Consider the following 15,486-nt stretch of genomic DNA (forward strand, 5'->3'; position numbering starts at 1 on the left):
TACACCCGATGTGCTTTTTTAACAGCTCCTGCTGTGGAATACCAGTCTAGTTGCTTATTTGTGCTTTTATAAAATTAATACAATCTGTTCCTTTCAGTTTCTCTGGCACTGCAGAAGATCTCAAGTTTTCCCTATGTGCTGTCTTCTATTTCTTTGAAGCATCTCTTCTTGAGCAGTTTTGACCTCTGATATTTGCAGTTTTATCAGGTCATCTAATTATATGTTTAAAGGTTCTTCTATTCTTTCCAGCCTTTTGCTATTTGAGTTGATATACTCCTTCGGTGTCTCATTTATTTTAATCAGCTCTGAGCACTTTTGACATATTTTTTCTTTAGATTACTGGAAGTCATGTCTTGCACCAAAGCTAGAGTTTGAACTGCATTTTGTTGAACATCTGCAGGATTCTTCCCACCCAGAGTTTTCTTCTCATCTTATGTGATTGATTTTCTTTCAAGTTCTCTAATTTTTATTTATTTATTTATTTATTTTTTGCTGGCATCCAGGCAGTGCACTTACTAGCCAGTTAATGAAATTTGAAATTTACTCAAAAAGACAAATTCACTGGCTCTCTTCTGAGTTTATTTTCACACTAGGAGAGCTGAAATTAAGCTGTTACTCATTGTGCAGCTGCCTTCTAAGTCTGTATGGAAGATCCGTGGGTGAATTCCTAGTAGTCATCTTTCCTCATTCAAAGGTGCTAAACATACTAAAAGAGGCCAAGACTGCCACTAGAAAATGTTAGTGGCACAACATTTTTGTTGGTGATGATGAGCCTCCATGTGCTTTGTACCTCTGTTCTTATATTACCTTGTTTTTTTGTTTAATGGAGAACTGGGTTACCTTTCAATGAAACGCCTTCAAGTCTTTTTCTGCATCCTGACATTTTCTCACATAGTAGTAAAGCAGTTAATTAAAAAAAAAAAAAAAAGAAAACTTTCTTCACTTAAGCAACCATGCATCCTGCCCCCCCGGGTTTGAATTTTGTGGATGAAATACTCTCTTCTTTTGAATGTGATTATTCAGCTGAACTCCCTGGTATATTTAATTTTGGACTTTCTCTGATCGCTTTCACTTAACCAAAAAGGATTCCACAACTTCAGGCCCTAGTTTCTCTTGGGCATAACTTCTTTCCTGAAATGAATAACATAACTTAAGAAGTTTGCAGTGCATATCAATCCAGCCTTACTGCAAATTGTGCTTTCCATTAATTCTGTTTGATGTGGGAGGGGTGATGCCTCCCTTTATGAACGGTATAAATGGAAAATGCACTTTGTAGATGTGGCTTATAGGAGGTATGCATCTTGCGGCACAAGCAGTTCATTGTAATGGTGACATATATGGAGTGATCTTTTTCTCAGATGTGTGGAAAATGTCTTGTAAATTATTCTGAATTTATGTATATTCGCAAAGGTGGTATCCTACAGATTCTTTCCCTCCTTTATGCCTGAAGTGGTATCTGAACTACTCCAGTATACCCATTCCCTTTTCCAAAGGAAAATAGAAAAGTAAAGACTGCTGCATGATATGGATTAGCACAGGTATCTTAGATATTACAGAGAAAGTAAAATCTCTGAGGCAGTCTGACAAGCTGTTTAGTATAGTTATGAAGAGAAAGCAGGATTGTCCTGTTGCAAAAGAAATCTTTTTCCAAATGATTTAAGTGTCGTATTCTGTTGTAAGTGTAACCAATGAGTGCTTTCTCCAAGGTAAGCAGGCTTTATCAAAATTATATCTGTTGAAGGTATATGTCAAGTGTGTAAACGAGGCTCCTACTTAATTACTTTGATGCTTGCATTAAACATTTCACAATGGATATTCAGTTGAACTACCTGGTACCTTTAATTGAGGATTTTTTCTAATTGCATTCAATTAACCAAAATGGATTTCAGAACTTCAGGCCCTAGTTTCTCTTGGGCATAGATTTGCAGACCTTCCACCCATGTAATTAGCTTAATTGCATAGTGCTTGGCACAGTGCTGACTATATTGCAATTCTTGCTTCAGTGATTATTACGATGAACATAGTCTGGCTATACAGTTGTGCAGTTTGTAGATGTTCTTCATGTTTCACTGTTGCAGTCATCACATTTGGGTTATCTGCTTGCAGTAGCCCTCAGTCGGCCTGATTAACAAAGTCTTGGGTCCTGCGTTGGTTGCTGTCTCATCTTCCATGACGTCAGGTAGTCAGGGATGTAAAGCATGCAGCCGACGCCATTTTATCAGTCTTTCTTGCCATGCGGTGCCCGAAGCAGTTCGCAAGTGCCGGTCAGCCAACTCCTGAAATTTTCATTTTCGAGTTTCAGAACCGAAGTCTTCAACTAAAAGCCAAGTACCCCATTGGGGAAACTTTTTCTTGCTCTTAACCGATCTCAGTAACAGTTAACAGTTGTATTTCTTGTGGAAAGCAAATACCGCATAAAGATTTTCATTCGTACTGCATTCCTTGCCTAGGCCCAGACCACAACGTACCTCAATGTTGTTTTTGTGCCTTATTTAAACCCCGAACTGTTCGTCGTCTGTTCATTTTCACATGTAAATATTTTGGCACTCTGTTCAATTATTCAGAGATGGCTTCGGTAAGCCACCTGACTACCGACTTTCCAAAAAAACGCAAAGATAGACAGAGACAGACCGCATAGGTGGCAGTACTCAGTGAGGCACTTTCGCAGACCCTGATACCCACTACTTCAGATTTGCAGGCCTCTACTGAGACCCATTCGGAGTCCGGTATGCCACGAGATGCTTCAACTGTGGAACCTGCGGATGTGTCTACCTTGGATGGGTCCGGAGCCGCTGTGCAGGCACCGGCTTCTGAGGGTGTATTCAGGCCTCTACTGACTTGCATATTAAACTGACGCCATCTTTTTCTTCTAGGCCTAAAACTTGAATCATGCCTACGAAACCGCCCAGACCACATGGCCAGGCCTCTGTGCCCAAAAAACAAATGATAAGAATGGCTGAAGACCTTATTACTTTTTCAGGGGAAGCCAACCTTCCCCCTCTAAGAAACCTAGGACTGAATATGATACTTCTGACCAGGATTCTGAAATTTCTCTCTCCTTTGATGACCAGGATTTACCTCTGAGGATTCTGATGCAGAGGACTATATTCCCTCTGCTTCACCCCCAGAGGATTTTTCTTTTGGTGAAACCTTACATACTCTTAGGGAACATTTTCACTGGGAAAGCCAGGATTACTCTGATTCTAAAAAGAGGCTTTGAGATTTCTTACTCCTGCCCCAACACAGGCCTTTAGCTATCCCTCCTGTGCTGGACATAGTTGACTATGCCTTTTTGGAATCTAGCTTGGCCCCTGACTCTCTACCTCCTGCTCCCAGAAAACCTGATGGGTATTACCGGGTTCCTGACTCTCACAAGTTCCTTGTTAAAAATCCTACTGCGGATCCTGCAACCATTTCACAGGGACCCAAGGGCATAAAGGCTACAACTGCCAAAAATCGTACCCCCTCTGATAGAGATTCCAGGGTGCTGGATAGATGGGGTAAGAAGGTATACATTTCTGCAACCTTGGCCATTAGGGCCTTAAATTTGCCATTTTCATATATTAAAGTATCAGCAGCACATTATTGGATTGCGTATACAGAAAATAATGTTGATTTCGGACTGTGTTGAAAATAAGGATTTACAGGATTTAATGCATTCTGCTGAACAAGTTGGAAAATATTCTTTGCAGTGTGGTTTTGATTCACTAGAGGCATCTTGCAGGGCTTACTGTTACTATGTCTGTACTTAGAAGGCATGCTTGGCTTAAGGAGCAATCTTTGCCAAATCATGTTAAAGCTAAATTGTTGGATGCTCTCTTAAACCAGGACCGCCTGTTTGGCAACAAAGCAGTAGTAGTACTTAAAAAGATGGAGAAAAAGGCTAAATCTATGCAAACTGTTAAAGATTTCCTGCAAGTGCAGCTTCCAAGATTTAGTAGGCATTGGCCCACTAAGAATTGGTCCTTTCCTGCCTCTTGCAGACCTTCTCAGTCCTAACCCAGACCCAGCAGAACATTCAGGCTTCAGTCCCAAGGTTCGCACAGGACTAAGCAGTGGGGGGCTCCCACTTCCAAAGCAGTGAGTAATAAGACCCCCCCCCCCCCTTATGGTAAACTGTCTTAATGACTTAATTTTAAAACTTCCAAGCCCTTGTCAACTGACTGCTCCTTAAGGGGGAAAGATTGCTCTACAGACAAAAAACTGGGAACTCATTACCCAGGACAAATGGGTTTTAAATAGTTTTCCAGGGATACAGATTCCACTTCCACACTTTACCAACCCCAAATGGGTGACCAGTTATACCCCTACATCAGTGGGCAGAGGCTGTAAAGCAATTTCTCTCTCTAAGTATAAGGGCTTTTCAAACTGTCCCAGAAGAAGAAAGGGGATAAGGTTTCTACTCTAGACTTTTTCTGGTGCCCAGAAAAGACAACTCCTGGCGTCCTATCTTGGATGTCTCTATCCTAAACTCTTGTTTGGTGATCCCAAAATTCAAGATGCTAACTCTTCACCAGTTGTTTCCTATGCTAGGCAAGGATACATGGTTGGCAACACTGTTATGTGGTACATAAACAAGCAGGGGGGAACCCTACCTGCACATCCCATTCAGGGAATCTTGCAGAAGATACCTACGCTTCAAAGCAGCCTTTATGCACTATCAGTTGTCTGCACTGCCTTTGCCTTATCTACTACGTCCAGGGTATTCACAAAGTGCCTAGCTCCAGTCATTGCATTTTGCAAGCAAAGAAATATTCAAATATTCCCATACCTGGGTGATTGTCTAATTCAGGCAGAAAGCCAGGGCATACTATTGAATCATCTGGCATTTGTACAAAAAGTGCTAACTTCTCTGGGGTACACCATAAATGAAAAGAAATCACATCTGGTACCCTGCCAACAAATTGTATTCCGTGGAGCAAGCTTGAACACAACTTCCCAGATGGCTTCCCTCATGCCAGAGAAACAGGTTAATTTTACAGCTTACTTCAAACTTATGGCCACAAAGACCCTGCTATCTGAAAGACAAATACTGCAAGCCTTGGGGTTCATGGCCTCGTGCATTCTACTAATTCCATATGCAAGACTGCATATGAGGAAACTACAATGGTATCTAAAAAGCCTATGGTGTCAACATTCTCAGGATCTAGAATCAATGATTCCTGTCCTACCTTGTCTACAGATAGAGTTCCTTTGGTGGGCAGAGGCTTGCCACCACAACAAGGGACTGCCATTCACTCTACCTCCTGCCGCCCAAACCCTAACAGTTGCATCAGACTGTGCATGGGGGGCTCACTTGGCAGGGCAGTGCATTCAGGGCAAATGGAACCCAAGTCAAAGGCACCTGCATATCAATCAAAAAAAAATGTTAACTGTGCAGTATGCTTTGACAACCTTCGAGGACCACATTCTTTCAGGACAATTATTGGTAAAGACGGACAACACCACTGTTATGTGGTACGTAAACAAGCAGGGGGGAATCCACTCATGCCCTCTCTGCAGGCTAGCTGTGGTTCTGTGAAACACAGCCTTGAGCTACCAAATGCACCTACAGGCTCAATTCCTGCCAGGAAAGCTAAATACTCTGGCAGACTACCTAAGCAGAAATCTCATGGGCCCACGCGAGTGGAAAGTACAACTACAGGGTCGATTCTTGCCAGGAAAGTTAAATACACTGGCAGATGACCTAAGCAGAAATCTCATGGACCCACATGAGTGGAAACTGGAACCAAAGATATTCAACATGTTGAGAAACAAAGGGGGGAGCCCGGAAATAGACCTGTTTGCCTTCCCTGCAGAACTATCAGTTGGACAAATTCTGCACAAGAACTCCCCACAAACAAGCTTGGAAAGTGGATGCCCTGTCCTTCACCTGGAAAAACTATCAGTTTATGCCTTTCCACCTCTGCCTCTCCTCTCTAAGGTACTACTAAAGATCAAACAGGACAAACCAAAAACAGTACTGTTTGCACCAGACTGGCCACACCAACACTGGTACCCCCTCTTGCGCAGTGTGTCACTGCTGGCACCATGGCACCTGCCTCAGACCCCTGCTCTACTGTCTCAGCAGGAGGGTCAGATTCTGCCCTCACAGCTTCAAACCCTGAACTTGGCAGCCTGGCTAATTACCTGATCTCACCATTCCCATCCCTCAGTAAGCAAGTGATGGATGTCACTCTGGAGGCAAGGAGGCCTATAACTAGAAAATCCTATGCTGAAAAATGGAAAAGATTCTGTTCCTGGAGCCAAACTCATAAGATGGGCACAGCAGCGCCCAATTTACCTCAGATTCTTCAATGCTTAACTGAGGTGCTTCAAAAGGGCCTTTCCTTTTCCTTCATCAAAATTCATGCCTCAGCCATTTCAGCTCATTACAATACAGAACCACCCCTCTTCTCTCATCCACTGCTGAAGCAATTCCTCAGAGGGGCCAAAACCTTAACACCACCCAGGAGAGCCCCTGCTCCAGCCGGAGGCCTTTACTTTGTATTGGAAAAGCTCACTCTACCTCTCTTCGACCCATCTGCAAGTGCAGAATTGAAATTCCTTTCTTGGAAAACCGCTTTCCTTCTAGCCATCAATTCAGCAAGAAGGGTGTCCGAATTACAGGCCCTCATGGCTGTGGAGCCTTTCATCATCTTTCATGCAGACAGGGTGTCCCTCAGGACTAATCCCTCTTTCATGCCCAAGGGTGGTAGCCAGTGTAGCCCTTAATCAGTCCATTCATCTGCCAACTGTCTTTTCTAATCCACAGAACAAAGGGGAACGAATACTGCACCCCTTGGACGTGCACAGATAACTTAGATTTTACTTGGACAGGACTAAACCTCTCAGGAAATCTGTACAGCTGCTGGTTGCTTTTGCTACAATGGCAGAGGGGAAAGCTATTTCAAAGCAAACCATTTCTAAGTGGATTGGCCATTGCATTAATTTCTGCAATAAGCACCATAGAAATCCTACCCCACAGGGAGTTCTGCAGGGCCTTATAGCTGGTCCTAATGGTATGTAATTGCCTCCTCCCATCCTTAGCTTTGGGAATCTACCCAAATGTGATGACTGCAACAGTGAAACACAAAGGACATAGTACAGTTGTGTACACTTACCATAAATGTAGAGGTTTGAGTGTATTCACTGTTGCAGTCCTGGATGTTCATCGTGTTTCACTGTTGCAGTCATTACACTTGGGTTATCCTGCTGGCAGGCTACCCGCAGTCAGCCTGAATTCCAAAGTCTTGGTCCGGCCTCGGTTGCTGTCGCCTCTTCCCTGACGTCAGTACGACAGGGGTATAAAAGATGCAGCCAACGCCATATTCTTCAGTCTTTCTTGCCGCGCGGTGCCCGAAGCAAAAGCAGTTCGCAAGTGCCAGTCGGCCGACTCCTGAGATTTTCGAAATTGAATTTCAGATCCGAAGTCTTCTATAAAGCTAAGTACCACTTTTTTTCTTGCTCCAGACCGATGTCAGAAAAAGTTAACAATTGTATTTCTTGTGGGAAGCAAATACCTCATAAGGATTTTCACTCTTATTGTATTCCTTGCTTAGGCCCTGACCACGACGTTGCTAGTTGTCGGTTTTGTGCTAGATTTAACCAATGCACTATTAAGCGTTGGTACGATTTTGCTTTTCATTACTTTGGCCGAAGGTTTAACTACATAATGCCGTCGGATCAACCGACGACTGGAGTTCATAAAAAGCACAAGGAAAAAAAGGACAGGCATCCGAGGTCCAAAACCGACGATGAAGCCTCTTCTAGGCCAATCGCCGGTTCTCAGTGAGGTGCTTTTGCAGCCCCTGACTCCCACTACCTCAGAGCCACAGGCCGTCTCCGACTCCCACGTGGAGACAGCTAGGCCTCTGGATACTCAAGGTATTGGGCCTTCGGAAACTAATCCCTCAGATGGGTCCGGAGCCACTGAGCAGACATCTGCTTCTGAGGGTGTTTTCAGACCTACACAGCTTTATATCAAGCTAACTTCCGCATCAAAGACTAAAACAGTTTTAAAGACAAAGAAACAAGTACAGCACTCTCCAGGACAGACTTCCATGCCTAAGAACCAGATGCTCAAAATGGCCGAAGACCTAATTACTTTGATCAGGGGTTCCCATCCCCCTCCTGATAAGAGGCCTAGGCAAGACACTGAATATGATTCTTCTGATGAGGTTTCCATTTTCTCTGACTCCTCTTCAGAACAGGGATACCCTATTCCTCCCTATGAGGATTCTGATGTTGAAGAGAATCTATTCCTTCGGCTTTCCTCCTGAGGATTACTCATTTGAGGAAACCTTGCATACCATGAGGGAGCATTTCCACTGGGAGAGCCAAGATTATTCTGATTCTAAGAAAAGGCTCAGAGACTTTCTTTTACTACCTCAGCACAGACCTCTTGCTATTCCTCCTGTTCTAGACATTGTAGATGATGTGTTTTCAGAATCCGGCCTGTCTCCAGACTCTTTACCTCCTGCACCTGTTAAGCCAGACAGATACTACAGGGTGCCAGATTCTCATACATTTCTGTATAAAACCCTGCAGCTGACCCAAAAGCTATTTCACAGGGTCCCAAAGGGGTCAAGGCTGCTACTGCAAAAAACCCTGTCCCCTCAGATAGGGATTCTAGAGCACTGGGCAGATGGGGGAAAAAAGTTTACACTTCTGCTACCTTGGCTGTAAGGGCTTTAAATTGTCAATTTCATATGCTTAAATATCAACAATATTTAATGTCTCTGTTAAAACAGAAAATGTTGACAAATTCTGAATGTGCTGAGAATAAGGAATTGCAGGATTTATTGCATGCAGCTGAACAAGTGGGAAAACATACTTTGCAATGTGGTTATGATTCACTGGAGGCCTCTTGCAGGGCCGCTGTAACAGGCTCTGTCATTAGAAGGCATGCTTGGTTAAAGGAACAGACTCTGCCTGATCATGTTAAAGCAAAATTATTGGATGCTCCATTACAGCATGATACTTGTTTGGTGTTAAGGCAGAAGAGGTGTTAAAGAAAATGGAGGATAAAGCTAAATCTATGCAGACAGTGAAAGATTTCTTACAGGTGCAGCCACCCAGATTTAGCAGGAATTGGCCTTCTACAAATTGGTCCTTTCCCATGTCAGACAGGCCGCAAAGAGGCAGATACAGACGCCGTAGGGCTCATACAGGCCCAAACAGTGGGGTGCTTCTACCTCCAAAAGTGGAGAAGTCAAAACACAGCCATATAGGAAACAGTCCCAATGACTTCCCTCTGCCAATGCCAAGCATTTATCTTTTGGCAGCACCCTTGGGGGGGGGGCACTTTTTTCACAAAATTGGCACATGATTACCCAGGACAAATGGGTCTTAAATATAGTCTGTCAGGGCTACAGGTTCCACTTTCACACCTTTCCAAAGGCAAAAGGTATGCCAGATCTGCCACACAATCAATGGGCAGAGGCACAAAACCAAGTTTCATCTCTCATGGACATGAGGGCTATTCAGCCAGTGCCACGACAAGAGCAGGGACAAGGATTTTGCTCAAGACTTTTCTTAGTACCAAGAAAGGACAAAGCATGGAGACCGATTCTGGACCTGTCTAGTCTAAATACTTTTCTGGACATTCCAAAATTCAAAATGTTGACTCTGCAGCAGCTTCTGCCCATGCTGGGCAAAAAGGCTTGGCTTGCAACTTTGGACCTCAGAGGCATACCTGCATGTCCCAGTCAGACAATCTTGCAGAAGATACCTCGGATTCATAGCTGGCGCAATGCACTACCAATTCTCTGCACTGCCCCTTGGCTTATCTACTGCGCCCAGGGTCTTCACAAAATGCCTGACACCAGTAATTGCATTTTGCAGACAGAGGAATTCAAATATATCCCTACTTGGACGACTGCCTTATTCAAGCAGAGGCCAAAGACATTCTACTAAAGCATCTGGTGTTTGTAAAAAGATTACTAATTTGCCTAGGGTACACAGTAAACGAAAAGAAATCAAAACTAGTACCCTCTCAAGAGATAATATTCCTGGGTGCAAGCTTAAATACAACTGCCCAGATGGCTTATCTCACGCCAGACAAACAAAGGCAATTGACCTCTTACTTCGAAAACATGGCAACAAAGACCCAGTTATCTGCAAGAAAAATTCTGCAGGCTCTGGGCTATATGGACTATATGGCCTCCTGCATTCTGCTAATTCCATATGCAAGACGGCATATGAGGAAACTACAATGGTACCTAAAAAGTGTTTGGACTCAACATTGCCACAGCCTGTAATCATTACTTTCACTCATTCCCTGCCTGCAACAGGAGTTTCGATGGTGGGCACAGGCCTGTCACCACAAGAAGGGACAGCCATTCACTTTACCCACAGCCAGGCAAACACTAACAACAGATGCATCAGATTATACCTGGGGGACCCACATGGCAGGAAAATGTATTCAGGGCACATGGCCCCCAAGCCAAAGGCATCTACACATTAATCAAAAAGAGATGCTAGCTGTACAAAATGCTCTGACAGCCTTCAAGGACCTACTTCATCCAGGACAGCTGCTGATAAAGACGGACAACACCACAGTCATGTGGTACATAAACAAGCAGGGGAGAACACATTCCTACCCCCTCTGCAGACAAGCCATGATTTTGTGGAACACAGTATTGACTTACCAAGTACACCTGCAAGCACAATTCCTGCCAGGAAAAACAAATGCTCTGGCAGATGAACTAACCTCGTGGACCCTCACGAGTGGAAACTAGATCCACAAATCTTCAGCATGATAACAAGGAAATGGGGACGCCCAGGCATAGATATTTTTGCCTCCCCTCACAACTGCCAACTTCAGAGATTCTGCACAAGGACTTATCACAAACAAGCATGGAAAGTGGATGCTCTGTCATTCAGCTGGAACAACCTTACAGTATATGCCTTTCCTCCACTGCCTCTCCTCCCGAAGGTACTCCTAAAGGTCAGACAAGAGAAGCCACAAATGATTCCGATTGCCCCGGATTGGCCACGCCAACACTGGTACCCAATCCTAAGGAGCTTGTCCCAAGGCCCAGCCTGGACATTGACTCAAAGTCCGCATTTACTGACCCAACAAAACAATTAGATCCTGCACAACCAACGCAGAACTCTAAATCTAGCTGCATGGCGGATACTGTAACCATTCAGAATACACCTCTCTCTAAAGCGGTTATGGATGTCATTTTGGAGGCCAGGAGGCCCAGCACCAGAAAATCTTATGCAGAAAAATGGAAGCAATTCTGTGCTTGGAACCAGGCACAAGGAATTTACATGTTTGTTCCAAATATTCATCAGATTTTACAATATCTAACTGAGATGCTGGACAAAGGCCTATCCTTCTCATCAATTAAGATCCATGCCTCTGCCATTTCAGCTCATTACAATACAGACCCGCCTATTTTTTCATATCCATTGCTTAGGCAGTTCCTCAGGGGGGCCAAAAGCATAAGACCTCCAAGGAGAGCACCAATACCTGCATGGGACCTCAATTTTGTCTTGAAAAAACTCACACTGCCTCCTTTTGAGCCAGCCAATACAGCTGAGATAAAATTCTTATCATGGAAAACAGCTCTACTCCTAGCAATAACTTCAGCAAGAAGAGTCTCAGTTACAGGCATTAACGGCTGTGGAACCCTTTATTATCTTCCATCCGGACAGGGTTTCTCTAAGGACAAACCCAACATTTATGCCTAAGGTAGTGTCCAGTGTGGCTGTTAACCAAACCATTAATTTGCCTACTTTTTTCCCAAACCCGCAGAATAAAGGGGAGAGACTTCTGCATTCTTTGGACATACACAGACAGCTACACTTCTACTTGGACAAAACTAAAGCTTTCAGAAAGACTGAACAACTTTTAGTGGCATATGCTGCAGGATCACAAGGAAAGGCGACCTCAAAGCAGACTATTTCAAAATGGATAGGACACTGCATTCGTTTCTGCTATTCACAACATGGTAAATCACTGCCTAAGGGCATTAGACCACATTCTACCAGGGCAGCAGCCACCTCAGCAGCCTTCCTCAGAGGAGTAGCAACCAAGGATAATTTGGAGGCTGCAACTTGGACTTCAGTGCACACTTTTACTAAGCACTACCACTTGCCTCTTTACTCTAAATCCAGAGCAGGCTTTGCCACTGCTGTCTTGCAGGGCCTTATAGCCACTCCTAATTCTATTTAGACCCAGCCGCCCAACCTCAGCTTTGGGATTCAATCCAAGTGTAATGACTGCAACCGTGAAACACGATGAACATAGTACAGTTGTGTAGCTACCATAAATGTAGATGTTCGAGTGTATTCACTGTTGCAGTCCAGGTTACCCACCCGCCATCCCCCTTTTCTTTGCTGGGACTTATCTGTACTTCTCTATCCTATACAACCTATGTGGTGTATTTGCTTGTAGATGAAGGTATTGTTTATTTTAGTGCATGCTTTTTTTAGCAATGTTTTTTAGCCTACCCTTTTGGGGGCACCTGACATCTGGGGCAAGAAAAACTGAAGAAAATGGCATCGGCTGCATCTTTTATATACCCCTGTCGCACTGACGTCAGGGAAGAGGCAACAGCAACCGACGTCGGGCCAAGACTTTGGAATTCAGGCCGACTGTGGGTAGCCTGCCAGCAGGATAACCCAAGTGTAATGACTGCAACAGTGAATACACTCTAACGTCTACATTTATGGTAGGTACACAACTGTACTTTACCCTCCCTCCAGCCCCCTGACTTCTATTGTCTATACCTCTGTTCTTGTTTACTATGCTTAAAGCTTTCTGGTGTATTTGCTTTTTGTTGGACGTGTAACCTTGTATATAATTGCTTCCCATTTTGCGGGCACCTGATATCTGGGGCAAGAGAAACTGATAAAATGGCGTCTGCTGCATGCTTTATATACCTGACTTCATGGAAGATGACAGCAACCGACACAGGACCCAAGACTTTGTTAATCAGGCTGACTGAGGACTACTGTAAGTAGATAACCCAAATGTGATGACTGCAACAGTGAATACACTCGAACATCTATATTTTATGGTAAGTGTACACAACTGTACTTTTTCACTAGATGTTTTAATATACTTTCACTGCAGCAGGACAATCTGTCCCCACTACTAAAGACTTGAATTCTGTTAATGTGAGTTTATGTGCATTGTGGATGTTTTATATACATTATGCTTGTCTTTTACAAGAGCATTTGTTATGTTCTTGCTGCTTATTGTTTTCTCCTGGGGCTCAAAAAGAAATGTAGCAGCACATCATACAGTTATATATGACTGAGACTGCATCTCCACTTGCAGGCACATGACAGCTTAAAAGGTCAAATCAGGAACTGATGTCTACTATTAGTTATCTTAACCATATTAGACTTAATTATTTGATTAGACGCAGGTGTTGCAACTGGTTACTATAGTGTATAAGGAATAATGAATTGCAAGGTAGTATTCTGATGAAGTCTATCAAATAGATGAAAGCGCTTAACCACTACAGTATTTTTATATGTATTTGCCGATATAAGTCTTGTAATTTTACATCTTGTGGCAGATTTTTGGATCCGGACACCCCCTCTAGCAGATCTGTGTGGTATCGTGATATTAGAATGTTTACAGTAGTGAGTCCTGACCATCTGCTGCTGTGGGAGTGTTCTTGAGTCTGTACTTTCACTAATATTTCTACACATTTCCTGCAGGGTTGTACATTACCAACCTGAGTCTGCATGTACATAATATGTACTTAAAAATATATGTAGTCGTCTTAGGTGATCTGTGTTTGTGAGGATGCTTATAATCTGATCGCAGTTTATTGTTGCTTATCCATCAGAGGAGAGGGAGGAAAGGGTGCAATTCCTGCATAGAGGCAAGGCACATTGAGGAAATTGGGAGAACAGAAGGTGGCAGGATAGAGAAGGTGGGAGGTGCAAAGAAGCTGGTTACTCTTGGGAAGGTAGAGCGCAAGGAACAAATTTGCCTCTTCACAGAGTCCTCCGAAGTTTTCCCAATAGCAGGTCCCTGGCTAGAGCTCTTCAGATCACTGGATAATGCAGGTACAAGGTGGGGACAGTAAAAATTGGGTTAGTACAGATATGTTGGCTTAATGGCAAGGAAAGTTGTAGAGTGAATCCTATGGAGAAAGCAGGCGGCATTTCTAGAAAACACTCATCTCCAGGACAGCAACTAGCACGAGTTAATGGCCAGACAGAGTTGTCATTCTACCTTAATCCAGTTTTAATAGTTAGGTTGGAGGTGAGCTTGAATGGAAAGTACCAGTAGATGTTGCATTCTTGAACTGTAGTAAAGCCTTTGAGTCAGTCCTACACAAGAGGCTGACTGGGACACATGGAAGAGGTTGGGGTTTGTCTTGCTTTAACATTAAAGGGTAGGATACAGAAAGATGGTGAAAGGGACAAAGGCAGGAATTGGGACAATGATTAGTGGAGTATCACAGGGGTCTGACCTGGGTTCAGTACTCTTTCTTTATTCTATTTGTATTGGATGTCTCTGAGGGAATAGAGAGCAAGTTCAGCCTGTTTGCTGATTACCATGAAGATGAATGCAGCAGTGGGGAAGTGTGTGTGTGTGGAAGTGATGGCAGGGAAAGGATCTGGGAGGGCTTGGTCGCACCTGGACTGAACCACCAAGAGTAGAGTGAAAGGGCAGTCACAGCAGCAGCTTAGAGGACAGACTCGCATAGCATCTGGCTATCTGAAGGACAACATGCTATTATTGTCATAGGTATTCTAAACGGAAAACATATCAACAGTAGTGTTCCACAGGGGTCCTTTATACTTCTCCAACATGAAAGCTAATATCATTCAACTGTGGCTAACCAAGTTTGGTGGTAATTACAAATGTGTTGGGGGGCATTAACAAATCCCATTGTGGCACTCAGATTTCCCAGCAAGGGCTGAACTAAACACATGCTTAGTTAAACATAGGATTACCCTCAATGCCTGGTGAAACTGAAGAGAACATGGCACAGGAAGATGCTCTTGAACTTTCTATAGACTGCCATCAGGAAACGGTGAGCAAAGAATGTGCCCTCAGTTTAGAAGAAAATGATCTAAGAGAAGAGTTGATTAAGTTACTAGAGATGGATAGACATATTAAGATCAATGAAAGAAATAGACTGTAGAAGGTCAGTAAAACCCAAAACATTAGAAGTTTGATAAAACAAATGAGCACAATAATTAGGACTGGCCATAGAGATTCATGTGATATAACAGAAGTAAATAGGATACATTACTGTGCAGCAAAATTAATAACAGATAAAAGTCCTACCACAAGAACATAGGGTAGTAAGGGAAAGGACGGGAAGAAATTGAATGCCATCATGGATGTATCGAATAGAGAAAACTATAAAGCAATTAAGACAAGAAGTATCACTGTTGTGTAGAAGAGGAAACAGATCAACAATACACAGAACGTGATAAAAGCAATGTGCGGTATTATAATGGAGCAGGATTTATCATGCACCACCACAAATAAACTAAAAATATCAGTACAGGCATTAA

The 15,486-nt window shown here is 43.4% G+C and overlaps 1 protein-coding gene across 4 annotated transcripts in view; it reads left to right on the forward strand.

The window, feature by feature from the left end:
* ITCH (itchy E3 ubiquitin protein ligase) overlaps positions 1–15,486 on the forward strand; it is a 2,580,358-nt gene that overhangs the window by 2,499,077 nt on the left and 65,795 nt on the right. The gene's annotated exons all lie outside the window — the stretch shown is intronic.

The sequence above is a fragment of the Protopterus annectens genome, chromosome 12.part0, assembly GCF_019279795.1.
Source record: "Protopterus annectens isolate FY-2018-M chromosome 12.part0, PAN1.0, whole genome shotgun sequence".
NCBI lineage: Eukaryota > Metazoa > Chordata > Ceratodontiformes > Protopteridae > Protopterus > Protopterus annectens.